Source organism: Cynocephalus volans, chromosome 1, assembly GCF_027409185.1.
Source record: "Cynocephalus volans isolate mCynVol1 chromosome 1, mCynVol1.pri, whole genome shotgun sequence".
Classification (NCBI taxonomy): domain Eukaryota; kingdom Metazoa; phylum Chordata; class Mammalia; order Dermoptera; family Cynocephalidae; genus Cynocephalus; species Cynocephalus volans.
Window position 1 is genome coordinate 267,538,587 of NC_084460.1, and position 15,611 is coordinate 267,554,197.

Sequence of the window (15,611 nt, forward strand, 5' to 3'; positions counted from 1 at the left end):
TTGTCAGTAGTAATGAGTAAATCATTAATTTGTGCCATAGCAACTAAACCAAACATAATAGTTTCCAGACTTTGAAGGTTTGCCAATTGCAGCTTCCAAGTCTTTTTTTGTTTTTTTTTAAGATAACACAATAATTTATTGACCACTTCCCCTCGCTGTCCTTGCAGTCTCTAGGTCACTTTTTCTGCTTGTAAATCTTGTGTGCTCGCCTCAGAAATACGGCGAGGAGCAGGGGCACAGCATACTGCTCAAAGACTTCCATAAGGTGGTTGTAACTGTCTTCCTCATACTGCAAGAACACAGCTTGCAGACCCAGCTCCTCGTATAGCACCTTGACCCGGGCCATCTAGGGACACCTACTCGGCCTCCTTCTGTCCATATTTCTCCTGCAGGATCTAGCGCTGTTCCACAGTGGCCCATTGCAGACACTGAACCACCAGCCAGCTGCATTTTTTGTCCTGGAAGTCAGTGCCAATCTTGCCAGTCACACTGGGATCCCCAAAGAGGTCAAGGTAATCATCCTGAATCTGAAAGAACTCTTCCATCTCCAGCAGGATCTTTTTAGCATTGGCATGTTCCTTCTCCCCATTAATGCCTGCCGTATACATGGCAGCAGCTACAGGAAAGTAGAAGGAGTAGAAAGCTATCTTGTACTTGACAACAGATTTGTACCTCTTTTCACTGCGTCTGCCAAGATCCACATTGCCCTGGGGGGCTGTGATGAAGTCCAAAGTCTGCCCAATCTCAGTCTGATAGGAACTCCAGGAAAAGCTCAGTCAGGTTCAGGTAATAGGGCTGCTCCAGGCAGTAGAACTTGAGCAGGTGATAGACACATGTTTCCAGAAGCATAGCATCATTGATGGCATCCAAAACCTATGCCTGGCTTCTGATACCAGCAGATCTTCCCCCAGCAGGTGAGGGATGAATCCATGATGTCATCCGACACCAGGAAGAAAGCTTGCAGCAGTTCCACACACCAGCCCACAGTCAGGGCCTGCTGGAGACTATCAGCATCCTGTTTCCTTGGCTCCACCAGCTCTCAAAATGCTACCAGCACTGTCAAGTCCCACTGGTACTTGCCTCCAATGGCATTGAACTCCAGGACCTCCTTGAGCCGGGCAATGGCATCTCCTGTCTCCGGATACCCCATCTCATCTTCAGTCAGCACTTTGATAATCTGGGAGAAGTGCTAGAAAAAATCCTGCTTTTCTGAGAAATGAGAAAATCTGATTTCTGGTCTCCATTCATTCTATTCCTGGATGCAAGTTCCTGCTTGGTCCAGATTTTTGGTGGAGTTCTCCTAAAAGCTGAACCCGCTCCGTGCTCCCCAAGTCTTCACTGAAATCATTCAGCATGGTTTTTAAATGTATTTATAGTATCTATGTTATAGCCTGCATCATGGTAAATAACAAAGCAGCTGAAGAATGATCCCCACTTATGATATAAAAAGGAAGGTGGAAGATATAAATCTAAGGCGATATATAATTAAATATGACAAAGTATGATATAGGGGGTATGTAAGTGCGGAAGGGAATCCAAAGAAAGAGAAATAACTTCTGACTTAGCTAATGTCGGTGTCAGAGCTTGTTTATACGTAGCAAAGGTTGTTGGTGATCACCAGTGATTGTGCTCTTCTCTTCCTGGCTCACAGCTAAAGTCCATGCAGTGTGGCCATGTGACTGTGCTCTGGTCTGTGGAATGGGAGCAGGAGTGGTGGGCACCTCTTCTAGGTCCATAAAAACCTCTCAAGCACAATCCTCACTCTTTTGCCATCCATTCTCCTGCTGAATGGAGAGGACAAAGAAAAGGGTGGAGCCCCAGGGTGTAAAAAGCCTGGGTCCTCGAACGAGTACACAGCGTAGAGCCCCTTCTCCTCCTTGTGCTGCCTCCTTCTCCACCTCCCTTTCCTCCTCTCTTTCCCCTCTTCTTTCCTTCTCTCTTCCTTCTTTCCCTTCTACCCTTCCACCAACCCACACTGAACTGTGAACAAGAGAAATACACCTTTCTTATGTTAAACTACTAGAATTTCAGGATTTATTTATTACAGAAGCAGGAGCTATTTACCTGTCTAACATACAATGGAATCTATCTTTGGTGGTTTATTTCTCGGAGATCTCCTACTCCTTTGAGAGCAATTTCCCTTCTGCACAAATGGATGTTGGCCTACATAATAAAGAATTAACCTTACCCAAACAGAGGTCTGACTTTTGCCCTCAGCTACTGGGAGGTGATCTCTAGGCCCCTGGAATGTCCTGCATGATAGGCATATCTTTGTTTGCTCGTGGCTTTGGCCACAGGACACTCTAACAATGTGATTTAGGATGAAGGATTTGGATCATGCTCTTTTAGCTCTGTCCTCTGGAGGAACTAGAGACTAACGGTATGAACCCAGCCTCTGGGAGTGGTGAAGACTAAAGGTCAGCAACACAAGTGGTATGTAATTGAGCCCCAATAAAAACTCTGGACACCAAAGGCTCAGATCAGCTTCCCTGGTTGGTAATATAGAATGTGTACTGTCACACTTAGTGACCAGAAGGAGTTAATGCTGTCCTTCTGTGACTGCACAGAAGTCCTTCTAGAAAATTATCAAACCTGGGGTGGTGTGAGGAGACCCTCAAATTTAAAGTTGGTGTCAAAAATAAGGGCAGTGTTGTGGGGACTATTTCCTCTAACCTCACAGCTTGGCTGACCCTGGGTAGGGCCCTATAATTAAATGTATACTGTGTGACCCTTCTGCCTTGGGCATGGCTAATTGGACAAGATGTGAGTGAACCTGACCCAGGATAAATCCATCAAGTATTTTCTTCTGTAAATTTGCACAAAGATCTAGTTTGTTTCTGTTAGGTGCTTAAATCAGAAAGTCATATAACTTAAAATCTAGTGGCCCTTTCCCGCTTGGAGCACAGAGAGGCAGAATAAACTACAGAAATAGAGAAAAATTAAACAGATGAGAGACCACATGGTTCAAAGAGATGCAGAGAGAACAGGATGGGCTAAGTAGCTGTCCTGATTCCTGATACCTTTCCAATTCCTGGTTTCAGACCCTCCTGAAGCCTGACTACTTCCTGTCCCTGTATCTTTGTAATAAATTTCCACTGGGACGGTTTTTCCTGCCTGCAGTAAAAAGAGCCTTGACTAAAGATGCTATGTATTGTCTACATACTTTGCATATAATACAAGGCAGTGAAGCACAGAGGGGAAAAGTGCCAAACTGCTGGTCTAGATCTGTGTTCTAGACCTCCTCAGCCACTGCCCTGTCTTTAAGCCTTCGACATGTCCTAACCTCTCTGGGCCTCAGTTTCTGAAAAATGCAGGGTGAGACCAGATAGTGTCTGAGGGTGCTTACAGCTCTAATATTCTTTGATTCTATTTCATGTGATTCTCACTCTAACCACATGAAGTAGGCATGACAAGTGTTACCTCTCTTTTACAGATCCGTGAACCAAGTTCTCAGTTGTAGGTCTGTGCCCAAGGGGAAGAAGGCCTAATAGCATCCTATAGATTGGGAAAGAGTGGTAGAGCAGTGCAGAAAATTATGTTTGTTTGTTTGTTTTTTAATTCACTCTTTCTGAAAAATAAAAGGAAACTCAAAAGAGATCCCAACTTGCAAAAATATTTTTTTTATCTTTCTCTAAACATACTATGCACACAGTGAGTCCAGCACCATTTTTCCCCCTTTGGATATATATCTAGTAGTGGTATTGCTGTATCATATCGTAGTTCTATTCAGAGTTTTTTGAGAAACTTCATACTGTTTTCCATAATGGCTGTAGTGATTTACATTCCTACCAACAGTGTATGAGTTCTCTTTTCTCCACATCCTCACCAGCATGAAAATCTGATTTATGACCCAAAGAGGATATAGATAAAATGAAACATTGAGATACCAGTTGTGAGGTGGACTCAGGAATAGCAGCTGGTAAATTGTGTAGGGAATGAGCGAGAAATTTCCTACACAGGGAAGGTGAGCAGAAATTCTTACTTTCGGATGAAGGCAAGTGGTTCAGTGAATAGATTGGAATGACCCTTTTAATATCTAAATCAAGTTTGCATTTTTTGAGACTCAAGCCTATGACATTCTATTTCCAAGAAGACATAAGAAAAAATAAAAATGAAGGTTTTTAACCTGGATAAGGAAAGTATTATCCCCACCTCCATCCTGAGCTAAAAGATAGTAGGGGATTCTTTGTGATGTTGTACTATGAATCTCTCTTATTCAGTTTACTGGTTGCAGTGGTTATGCACACAGTCTTAGTTTCCTAGATGATCAAAAGCTTCATATAAATCATAATATGGAGCTCAGTCTTTAAGGAGACATGACAGATCCAGCTAATTACCCCTCAATTAATCCTTCCTTTTTTTTTTCCTTTATTTTTACAATTTTAGTTTTATAGAAAAATTGAGCAGAAAGTAAAGATAGTTCTCACACCCTCCCCCACCCACATACAGAGTTTCTCCTATTATTGACATGTTGCATTTGTGTGGTACATTTGTTACAACTGTGAATCAAAATTGATATGTTATTATTAACTTTATATTAGGGTTCCCTCTTTATATTGTAAGTTCTATGCCTAATGCATAATGTCATGAATTAACTATTACAGTATCATATAGAATAGTTTTGCTGCCCTAAAAAATCCTCTGTGCCCTACCTATTCATCCCTCCCTCATCACCTAAAATCCTGGCAACCACTAATTTTTTTTTCATTACCTGAAACATTTATCATTTCTTTGTGTTGGAAACATTCAAAATCTTCTCTACTAGTTACTTGAGGTTATACAGTAATTTGTTTTTGACTGCAGTCTTCCTACAGTGCTATAGAACACTAGATCTTATTCTTCTTCCTATCTTGCTACAATTTTGTATCCACTGACCATGCTCTCTCCATTACTCTCTACTCCTATGTGGTCAACTTTCTTAACTTCCGCATTTGAGCAAGAATATGCAATATTTCTCTTTCCATTCCTGGCTTACTTCATTTAACATAATGTCCTCCGAGCTCATCCATGTTGCCATGAATGAACCGATTTCTTTTTTTTTTTTTTATGGTTGAATGGTATTCCATCGTGTATATATTCCACATTTTCTTTATCCATTCATCTGTTGCTGGGCACTTGGGTTGATTCCATATCTTGGCTATTGTGAATAGTGATACAATAAATATCAAAAAACGTGGGATCCAGCATCATTTTTTTTTTTTTTTTTTTTTTTTTGGCAGCTGGCTGGTTCGGGGATCCAAACCCTTGACCTTTGACAGTGTGGTGTTACAACACTGCACTCTTACCAACTGCACTAACCAGCCAGCCCAGCACCATTTTTATCAGGCTAAATCATCAGTGTAAAACAAGAGTAGTCCTAAAGGGAATAATGTCACACAGAGGCAGTTTTGCAGCCAGAGTTATCCTCATCTAGGGATAAATCTGCCCAGTAAGGTTAAAGAATTGCCTCAAAGTTACAGAGAATGTTGGCAGTAGAGCTGGAGACAAAACCCAGCCTTCTAACCCAAGGACTGGGCACTCCACCATGTTGAAAGTCTTCCCGGAACAAGGCCCTGGGCAAGGAGATCTCGGTTTTCCCTCAGGAGCCATTCTTGACTAAAGCAAAGCCGTGGGGTCATTGTGAACATTTCCATATAACTTTGCCATATAATAAATTTTTATTAAAGCAAACAACGTGTGTGTGAAGCTCTGTTTACTTTCCATGCTTCTCCCACATTTGATCATTCAAATCCGTGCGCTGAATAGTTGGAAGATGCCCTCAGAAGGTTGACTATTACATCTGTCTACTAAATGCTTCTCTTAGTTAGGGTTTGATGTCTAGTGAACATGTGTCGAACTGGTGACATTTAATGGCATCCTCCTTCACTGATATCTCAGCTGCCCTCTGTTGGAAGAAGCACTCTGCCTTGGGCTGCACTGTCTTGCTGAGTGTGCCAAACTCTAAGCCTTACCAGTCTTCTGAGACTGAGCAATTTCTGTAACTAGTCACACAAATAACTAAGTAGGTCAAGGCGACTACAGTAACAACCTGAAATTGTTTGCTCCCCAGAGGGAGGGGGATTCGTTTATCTGCTGCTTACTCCAATGTTTGCTGCTTGTTCAAAAAGTGCTAAGCCCTTAGCCCAGGGTTCCTCTCCTGTAATGTAACCCACTGCAGGTACAGGTGTCATCTGGGCTTACTGCATTGCCTCACTGAAACTTGGGGGCAAGAAGAACCAATGCAAATATGCTGATACTCATGCTATTGCTGTGTCATGAGTAATAAAGTTCTCTGTCTCTCACCCACGAGTCTTGTGTCTGCTGCCAGCATCCATGAAACAGTAACTGTCTAACTTACTAGCTTGCAAGTAGCCTTCACAGCTCTTGTACCGTCTTCTTCACTTACTCCACTTTTGCACTCACCCAGTAGCCCCCCATCCTCTGGTTTCCTGGGGCATAGATTTATTTAACTCTTGGCATATGAAGAGAAGCTAAGGTTGTGCAAAAGTTAAGGACTTCAAAGCTCTGGAACTCTTCATTCATGATTCATTCCACAAATATTTACTAAGGATTTATGCCAGGAACTATTCTATATGATGCAGATACAATAATGAACAAATAAACCAGTGCCTTTACTTACAGAGACGGCATTCTAGTGGGAGAAATGACCCATAAATAAAATATATAACATAATTTTCTATAGCAATTAATGATTTGAAGAAAAATAATTCAGGGTAAGAGAATAGAGGGGGTAGTACTCTTTTATATGGGGAGTTCCAGAGAAGGACCTTTATGGTGATGTCATTTGAATAGAGGCTGAAAAAAGTGAGGGAGTGAGTCATGAGAAAATGGGAGGGTAGAGAAAGCATTCCAGGCAGAGGGAATAGCAATTGCAAAGTCTCTGAGGTAGGAACATGTTTGGTGTACTGCAAGAAGAGCAAGAAGACTGGTAGGGTTGGAGTAAAGAGGTAGCTAGGGATTTGATATGAGGGCCTTATAGGTCTTTTTATTGAACTTGGCATTGGCCATTGCAAGGAAGTAAAATTACAACAACCACTACTTTCTAAGGATCTCTTTCCTCGCTGATTTTGGCTTCTTGACCATGAACTTCCCTCCACTAAACAGCCACCTGATCCATCATCCACATCACATTCTCCTTTACTCTGGCTCCAAACTCACTTGTTCACACATTCCTTCTCACTGCGCTAACCAAACTGCGCACTCACGCACAATCTCAACAGAGCACCTTGTCCCTCAAGAACTGTGCAGTGTGACTAGAAACTAGGAGCACAGCAAGGGGTAGGAATACTTGGGGAAGGGGGAGCTATTGCAGGGGCCAGATGGTAGGTGTGGTTGGGTAAATATGACCGTCATCAGTACTTCGATACAGATGAGAGATGCAAGGCCCAGAAAATTAAGCAGTGTCTGAGGTTACAAAGCAAAGTGGTGGCAGAGCTCAGACTGAACCGCTGGTGCTATGGTCTGAATATATCCCCCAAAATTCATATGTTGAAACTTAATTGCTAATGTGATAGTATTAAGAAGTGGGGCCTTTAAGAGGTGATTAGGTCATGAGTGCTCCTCCCTGGTGACTGAGATTAAGGCCCTTATAAAAGAGGCTCCATGCAGCTGTAGGACCTTTCTGCCCTTTTGTGCCTTCTGCCATGTGAGGACACAACATTTGCTGCCTTCAGAGGACACAGCGACAAGGTGCCATTTTGGAAGTGGAGACCAGACTCTCAAAAGACAAGGAATCTGCTGGCTCCTTGATCTTGGACTTCCCAGCCTCCAGAACTGTGAGAAATACGTTTCAGTTATTTATAAACTACCCAGTCTCAGGTATTTTGTTATAGCAGCACAAATCGACTAAGACAGCTGGCTTCCTCCTGAGCCCTAATCCGTAACTTATTCTACCCTTGTGTTTAGGAAAACTTCATGACGGAATGCAGAAGTAGTGGAATCAGCAGAGTGAATCTGGGTTTAATCTCTCCACTTTAGTAACTTCAGTGATTAACTCACTGAGCTTCATTTCCCTCACTGTAAATCTTGTGCATATCCATTGGGTGGCCTGCCCAGGCCCCTCTGTTCACTTGGTTATGGTGGGAACAGACATGTTTGTTTATTATGACTAACCTCATACATTCACTCCCCACAATTGATTAGTCCCACCTGGGGACAAAGGCACTTCCATGAGGCTCACTCAAGTTTCTAGTTGTGGTTCCTAGTTGAGGCACTTACTATAGATATTCAAATTATAGTTATTGCTACTGGTATCTCCAGGGGCTGGGATTTGAGAGAACTTTACTTTTCCATATTATTTATTTCTATAATGTTCAGATTTACTTTAAAACAAATATGTATTACTTTTCAATTCAAAAATATGCTTAAGAGAGGCTGGCCGGTTAGCTCAGTTGCTTAGATCTCAGTATTATAACACCAATGTCAAAAGTTCAGATCCCCATACCAGCCAGCTGCCAAAAGAAAAAAAAAAGCATAAGGAATTATGATAGCATAATACCAGCCAGCTGCCAAAAAAAGGAAAAATACATATATCCTTAAGAGGATATAACTATAAATGTTCTTTAATGAGGTTATATTTCCTTCTTAATAAAAAAGAGAAATGTTTAGATTTTAATCTGAAGTTTTTGGTCTTGAACATCCTAATTTTTTCCCATAGAGGAGCCAGGGGATCCCAGGCAGGGGTGGCATTACATAGGGACAGTGCTCAGCCATGTGATTTGAAGAGCACCAGATATGTTTTCTTATCTAAAAGTATCTTTTTTGCCTGCCTTCTTTCTCTGGAGTAAACTTTACTGCAAGCTCCTGTCCTTGACTGGTGTCTAACAGTTCTGCCTGCACCCAGGCCCCTCAAGGTCTCATCTCCTAACCCCCCTACTCCCTTTACCCCCAGGAATACTGGGGCAGCTGTTCCATATATAATATTTTCCCATTATAACATATATGCTGATCCTTAAAGTGACAGGTTTAACAGAGGTATGTAAAAGGGTGATGGGGATCCATGGGAGGGAATGGCAACTCTCTTAGGAAAGTCTAGAAAGGTTTCACTGGGAAGGTTGCAGGATAACTGGGATTTGAAAGGTGGGTAGGATTTTGCCAGGTAAAAACAAAGAGAAGGTTTTTCCAGGTTGAGGAAATAGCATGAACTTTATTTAATTATAAGATTCTTCTTTTGAAATAAAAATACCCCACTTAAGGAGAACACATAAAGGATAACACTAGTATATATAATTCAGTCTATTTGGCTCATTTTACTGATTGAATGTTGCAGGGTAGCATAAGAATTCTGGGTTCCTGGAAAAAGGGGAAAGAGGGTAGAGATGGAAGTGCCAAAAATAACTCTGCTTATCTCAGGAAAGATATGGCTTAATGCTCAGAAAGTATCTGGTACTTGTTCAACACATGATGATAGTGAAACTGACATTGATACTGATCTTAAGGGTCTTAAGGGTCTTAGGGGTAAATAAAGAGTGCTAAGCTATCAAGATTGATTTAATAACGGTGATTCCAAAGTAGAAGCGTAACAATAGAATTTTACCTCGTATAGCATCTTGGAATGTTCAATGCATTTTTGCATTCATTATTTCGTTGACCCTAACTTAAGTAGTGAGGGATAAAGACACTAAGGTTCAGAGAAAGTGTTTTGATCAGTAGCCCAGCGATCACTCTCCTAACCAGTAGAGCTGGACTAGAACCCAGGCAACATGATGGTGTGTAGCATTCTTTTCATTGTGCTTCTGGAAGAAATCTGATCACAGGGTGACATGATGAGAGACTTTCAAAAGAATCCACAGAAAGGGATATATCCAATAACAGAAAGTTCAAGACAAAGACTGTGAAAAATTATAGTGTTCTGAAAAACAAAGGCCCAGACCATGTAATGTTGGATGATTGTTCTTGAATTCCCTTGATTTTCTATCAAGTTGAGTCCTGCACAGACATTGAGTTCACCCTTTATTTATTACTTGGCTTGAGTCACTAAAGGCGGTTGATCATACAGCTGTAGTGCACTGGCCAAACACCTAAGGGCTGATTTCTTCCCACCTCTGCTTTATTATGAAAATTTCTCAAGTGAGAAAATGTTATTTGTCAAGAGGGAGCCTTGCTTAAAAATGCCTTAGAGAGAGCCAAGAGACCTACTTTCTTTTTCTCAAGAAACCTTTGAGTAAATAAGTGGGAAAACTTAGCTGAATTTTTTTAATTACAGCTCACTGGGGATAAATTCTATATTACCTCATTATTGTTCACTTCCTTTTATTTAATCACAACTTTTCCTATTCAAGTGTTCTTTAAGTTAACTCATTTGGAGGTCAGCTAGACTATTTCTGAGTGATATCTTTCTACAAAGTGTACATGGATAGTGTATTTTCTGGGTCCTTGAATGAATGAGAATACTTTATGTTGCACTGCATATGAAGAACAGCTTAGCTGGGTGTAGGATTCTTGGGTCACAATCATTTTCCCTCAAACTTTGTGGATATTACTTTACTGTATTCTGGCAATTGGTGTTAAAATGCAGAAGTGTGACGATATTTGATTCATTTTCTTTGAGGTGGCCTTTTTGGGTAAAAGGTCTCAATTTCAGTGAGATTTCTTTTTTCTATCCTTCAAATATTTTAAAATTCTGATTATAAAAGACTGGAGATTATAAAAATTTGGAAATTAGAGAAAATTTAAAGTAGAACATTTTAAGTAGCCAATTTACGTAATGCCTCAAGATAACTATTGTTAATATTACTTGGTGTGTTCCCTTCCAGTTTTTGTTTTTAATGCATTAACAATAAAAATAATAATATTCTTATAATTTTACACAGAGAAACTTTTAAAATTACATGAATTTGTAAATAATTCTAGGATATTTAATTGAAACATGATGGTTCTTAGACTCTTGCAGCTATGGAACCTCAGTGAGAATGTGATAAAATATGAACCCTACAACAAATGCAGTATACACATACCTCCAAAATTCTGCACACGGAATCTCTTTTCAAAGAGCTCATGAAGCTCTTCCATATATTCCAGATTAAGAAGCCTTGATAATAGTGACTAACATCTATTAAGTAATTTCTATGTGCTAGGCACTCCTCTAAATGTTTTATACGTATTAACTAATTTAAGATTTATTATAACCCCAGGTGGAAGGTAATATTATCTCCATTTTTCATATTAGGAACTTAAAGAATTGACAGGTTAGTTAATTTACTCAAGGTCACACAATTAGAAAGTGGAAGAATTTTGAGATTTTATCCAGATGATCTAACTTCAGAGCCGATAATCATTTTTTCTTTTATGATGAAAAAAAATGTGTATTTAGAATTAACAAGCTAGACTCAGTTTGGATGATCCCAGTTTTGTTGGCAACATCCAGAGCATCATAATCAGGAGCCAGTTGAACATATGCCTTCTTCTCTCCATCAGGCCTGATCAGGGTGTTGACTTGGCCACATCAGTGTCACAGAGCTTCTTCACAGCCTGTTTGATCTGGTGCTTATTGGCCTTGACATCCACAATGAACACAAGAGTGTTGTTGTCTTCTATTTTCTTCATGGCAGACTCAGTGGTCAGGGGGAACTTGATGATGGCATAGTGGTCAAGCTTGTTTCTCCTGGGGGCAGTCTAATGAGGATATTTGGGTTGCCTCTGGAGCCGCAGTGTCTTGGGCCGCCGGGAGGCGGGTGATGTGCGGATCTTCTTTTTTAGGTGGCTTTGGATGCCTTTCAGCACTGCCTTCTTGGCCTTCAAAGCCTTTGCTTTGGCTTAGGCTTTGGCAGGGGCAGGAGCTTCCGTCTTCACCGTTGGCGCCATCTTGTGAAAAGGGTGGTCGGGGCCCATAACCTTAACCATTAATCTATGTTGCCTAAACTGAGTTTTTGTGAAGGCTCATTTGAAGCAAACTTTAAACTTAGTTGAGAAAGTTCAACACCGCACTGCTACATCTTGCTTGGCCAGGACACCTAGGAATACAGACTTAACAGTGACTACCACAATTTGGAGACCATTCTCTTGTTCAAGACTATTAACAGAGGGCCAACAAAGGGCTTTGAGGCTGCTGTGTATATTTAGACACCAAGTGTTGGTGATTTTAAAAATGTTTCCAAATTTTTTGAAATTCTACCCATTGAGTAGTGGAGTCTATGTCTCCTCTTCTTGAACTTGAGAGGGTCTTTGTGATTGCATTGTGACTCTATGTGACTTACATGGCTAGAACATAAAAATGTCATGCAGCTTCTGCCTTGGTCTCTTGGGATGCTCACTTTTAGAATCTAGCCATCATGATGTGAGGAAGTCTAAGCAGCCACATGGAAAAGATGCATGACAGTCCTAACTGAGGTCCCATCTGACAGCCAACATCAACCACCAGACATGTTAGTTAGCAAAACTTCAGATAATTCCAGTCTCAGCTGTCAAGTCACCCTCACCTTTAAGTCTTCTCAGCTGAGTCTCCACATATCCTAGAGTGCACATGAGCCATCCCTACTGAACCCACCCCCAATTACAGATCTGTGAACGAAACAAATGGTTGTTATTATTCTAAGACAAAGATTCAGGATAGCATGTTGAGAAGCAATGGTAACTAGAAAACTGAGTATATATTACCATCCTCGGTATCACCTGCCTGCTTACACACATACACCAGGCTCAGGGACTCTACCTGATGCTTAGCCAGTCACCTATACAATATGCTTGGCCCCTTCTCCCTCAGATTGCACTCCAACTAACTTTGGGTTTAACTTCCAAAGAGAGAACAAAGACCAAGGTACAAGTAAACACAAGGCTGCTGTGATAGAGTCTGTTAGTCCAGATATCTGTTCTTCAGAGTCCATATACCTATTCTCCCCTTTGTTGGCCATAGAAACCCCATGTGATTTAGTTCAGGCCAATGATATGGATCAAAAAGTTGCTATGAGTATTAAGTGAGTTACACCTGCAAAGCACTTGGAACAATGCCTGAAACATAAAAATTCCTCAGTGTGAGTGAGGAAGCTGCCTTTGTCCTGAGGGCATTACTGATTGGGCAAATTTGACCTAAAGGTTTTGATTATGCAACAGGTCAAGAAATCAAAGCCCAGGGCCTGCTCAACATAGGGAGTCTAACAGCAGATCTTCTGCACCTGCAGAGAGCTATACAATCAGAGTTAGGGTGAACTAGAGGTTGACTGGCCCTAAGTGGATTGGCAGCTAGATCGCATCATCTGGGAAGCCCAACCATGCATTTATTGTGATGTGGTCCAGCATTGGTGATGTCCTTAGTTCTGTACATACCCTGGAAGGGAAGGAACCTTCATCCTGGACCTCACATTTTTCCTAAAAATAACTTTTTAAGGAGAATGGACATAGTTAAAGATAATGAGGACTGACATAGTTGGGCAAGTGTTCATGGAGAAAGAGAGCTTTAAATCAGTTTGTCAAATTGACTCAATACCTCGTGTGCTAAGCACCATTAAAATTGTTTAGAATGTGGTCTTCTCTATTAGATTTCCTAAGGAATCATCTTAGTCTCTTTTCCTTCCCTTACCCTCACATCTAATCAGCTCAGTAAATTCTACTCCCTGTATATCTAATAATCCATCCTTTCTGCCTTACTTAGCTCACACCTTTATCAGTTCTGATCTAGGTTTTGTTTCTGTTTTTGTTTGGTAAACAGCAGCCCCCAGAGTCTCTCTACCTTCAGTCTCAGCCTCCTTTAATTCATTCCTTTTTTCATAAAACAAGTATTTGAATGCCCACCATGTTCATTATTACACTGTTCTAGAGGTCCCAGTGATACACAAGATGGACATGCTTCTTGCTCTCAGATAGCTTACATTGCAAGCTAGATATTTAATAGATTTTTTTCACAATTAACTATTTAATGACAACAGTGATGAATTATATTTAGAAGAAGTATAAATGGGCTGGTGAGTTAGCTCAGTTGGTTAGAACGCAGCCTTATAACACCTAGCTCATGGGTTCAGATCCGCATACCAGCCAGATGCTAAAAAAAAAAAAGACGTATAAGGAATTATGATGGCATATGATGGCACTACACTGGACGAGAGTGTCAGGGAGGGCTTCCTAATGAGGATATATGTAGGCTGATTTTCAAGAATGAGTAGAAATCAACTGACTGACAAGGGATGAGGTGAGGAGGACATAGGGAAAAGAGCCAAAAAAAGAACAAAAAAGTCTTCAGTGAGTACAATGATTACAAGCCATTATTATTATTAGCTACTAGGAAAGAAAAATTCTCTTTCTGATGGAGCCATTGGATGACTTATGCCTTGGACTATCTGAGCCACATTTGAAGAGAGCCTGCCTAAGAATGAAATCAATATGGAGTAAAAAACAGATGAGAGATGGTAAAACGGACTAGCTCTGATGACATGACGTAAGCTTCGGGATCTTACCATGCCTGAACCCCTCTAGGCTTGCCACCTTGATCTGTCAGCTATTAACAGTTTTATCTTGTTCTTCTTAAACAGATTTGAGATGGATCTCTGTCACTTGAATCTGAAAGAGCACTGACTTGCAAAAAAAGTGTCAGTGGTGGGCCAGAGAACACAAGGGAAGATGGATCAAAAGGACAGAACATGAAAACTGAAGGCAACTAACTCTAAGCACTGGCTCCTCATACCACTGGGTTGTTAAGGCCCTGCCCTGTTTACTTGGTCATGTGACAGCCTGACTCTACCAAGTAACTGTTGGACCTTTTTGTAAAGTTCGGAGATGTTCATTCATGCTGATTTTCTGGCCAGTAAAAAAGTTTGTGGCTTAGAAGACAATGTATGTTAAAATATAAGGTTAGTTTAACTTTCATTTTAAAATTATTGCTTAGAAAGATACATCATCAATGGTAATGTGGGAAGACTTACACTAGTGGGGCAGATAAACATATGCTGTAGAATAGTTAGCAAAAAAAGGACAATGTTTACCACAAAAAGGGTATTATCAGCTAAACCCATCAAATGAGTATCCAAATGCTAATTTTGACTAGGACCCTAAGGAATTGCTTACATAGTGTATCACACGCTGTTTAATGCAGGTATTCTAAAATATATTCTACATGCATGGTTCACATTTAGTATTATAGGTGATATAATAGAGAATAGTTATCAGAATTATAATTTTAGTCAGCACAGTCAAAGTTAAATCAAATCAAATCATAAATTCATTTTTGTATTATAATAGGAGATGTTTTATAAAATAAGATATACAACTTGCTTATTAACTGAAATGCCTTGCTTTCTGACTTTATGACATACTATTGGGATCCTCTAAGGCATGAGCAGAGTATTACTAGGCATGAGTTAAAGTCATAGTCATTTCACACATTGACATAAAATGGGAGGAAAATTTTCAAGGTAGGGATGGTAAACCAAGTGCTACAACATCTGATTCACAGTCTGCTTCCTGGATGTGAGCACAGTGCTAAGCTACATTTATGTTTGAAATTAATGGTTCCATAGAGATTGTAATCAAGTATTATGGTGTTTGGCATCTTTTAAGCCAAGTTGGACACAGAAGACAGATATTCAGACAGCCTGAAAATTCTGTATCTTTTAAAAGCCTGTTACTAAATCGCAAAGCTGAAGTCAGTAAAGTTAATTTGAGAGGGTTTGTGGATAACATTGGCA

The 15,611-nt window shown here is 40.5% G+C and overlaps 2 pseudogenes; both read right to left on the reverse strand.

The window, feature by feature from the left end:
* Positions 1–175: 175 nt before the first annotated feature.
* LOC134362532 (farnesyl pyrophosphate synthase-like) lies at positions 176–1,281 on the reverse strand (annotated as a pseudogene).
* A 10,003-nt stretch (positions 1,282–11,284) lies between these two features.
* Positions 11,285–11,802, reverse strand: LOC134369662 (large ribosomal subunit protein uL23-like; annotated as a pseudogene).
* Between the last annotated feature and the right edge of the window lie 3,809 nt (positions 11,803–15,611).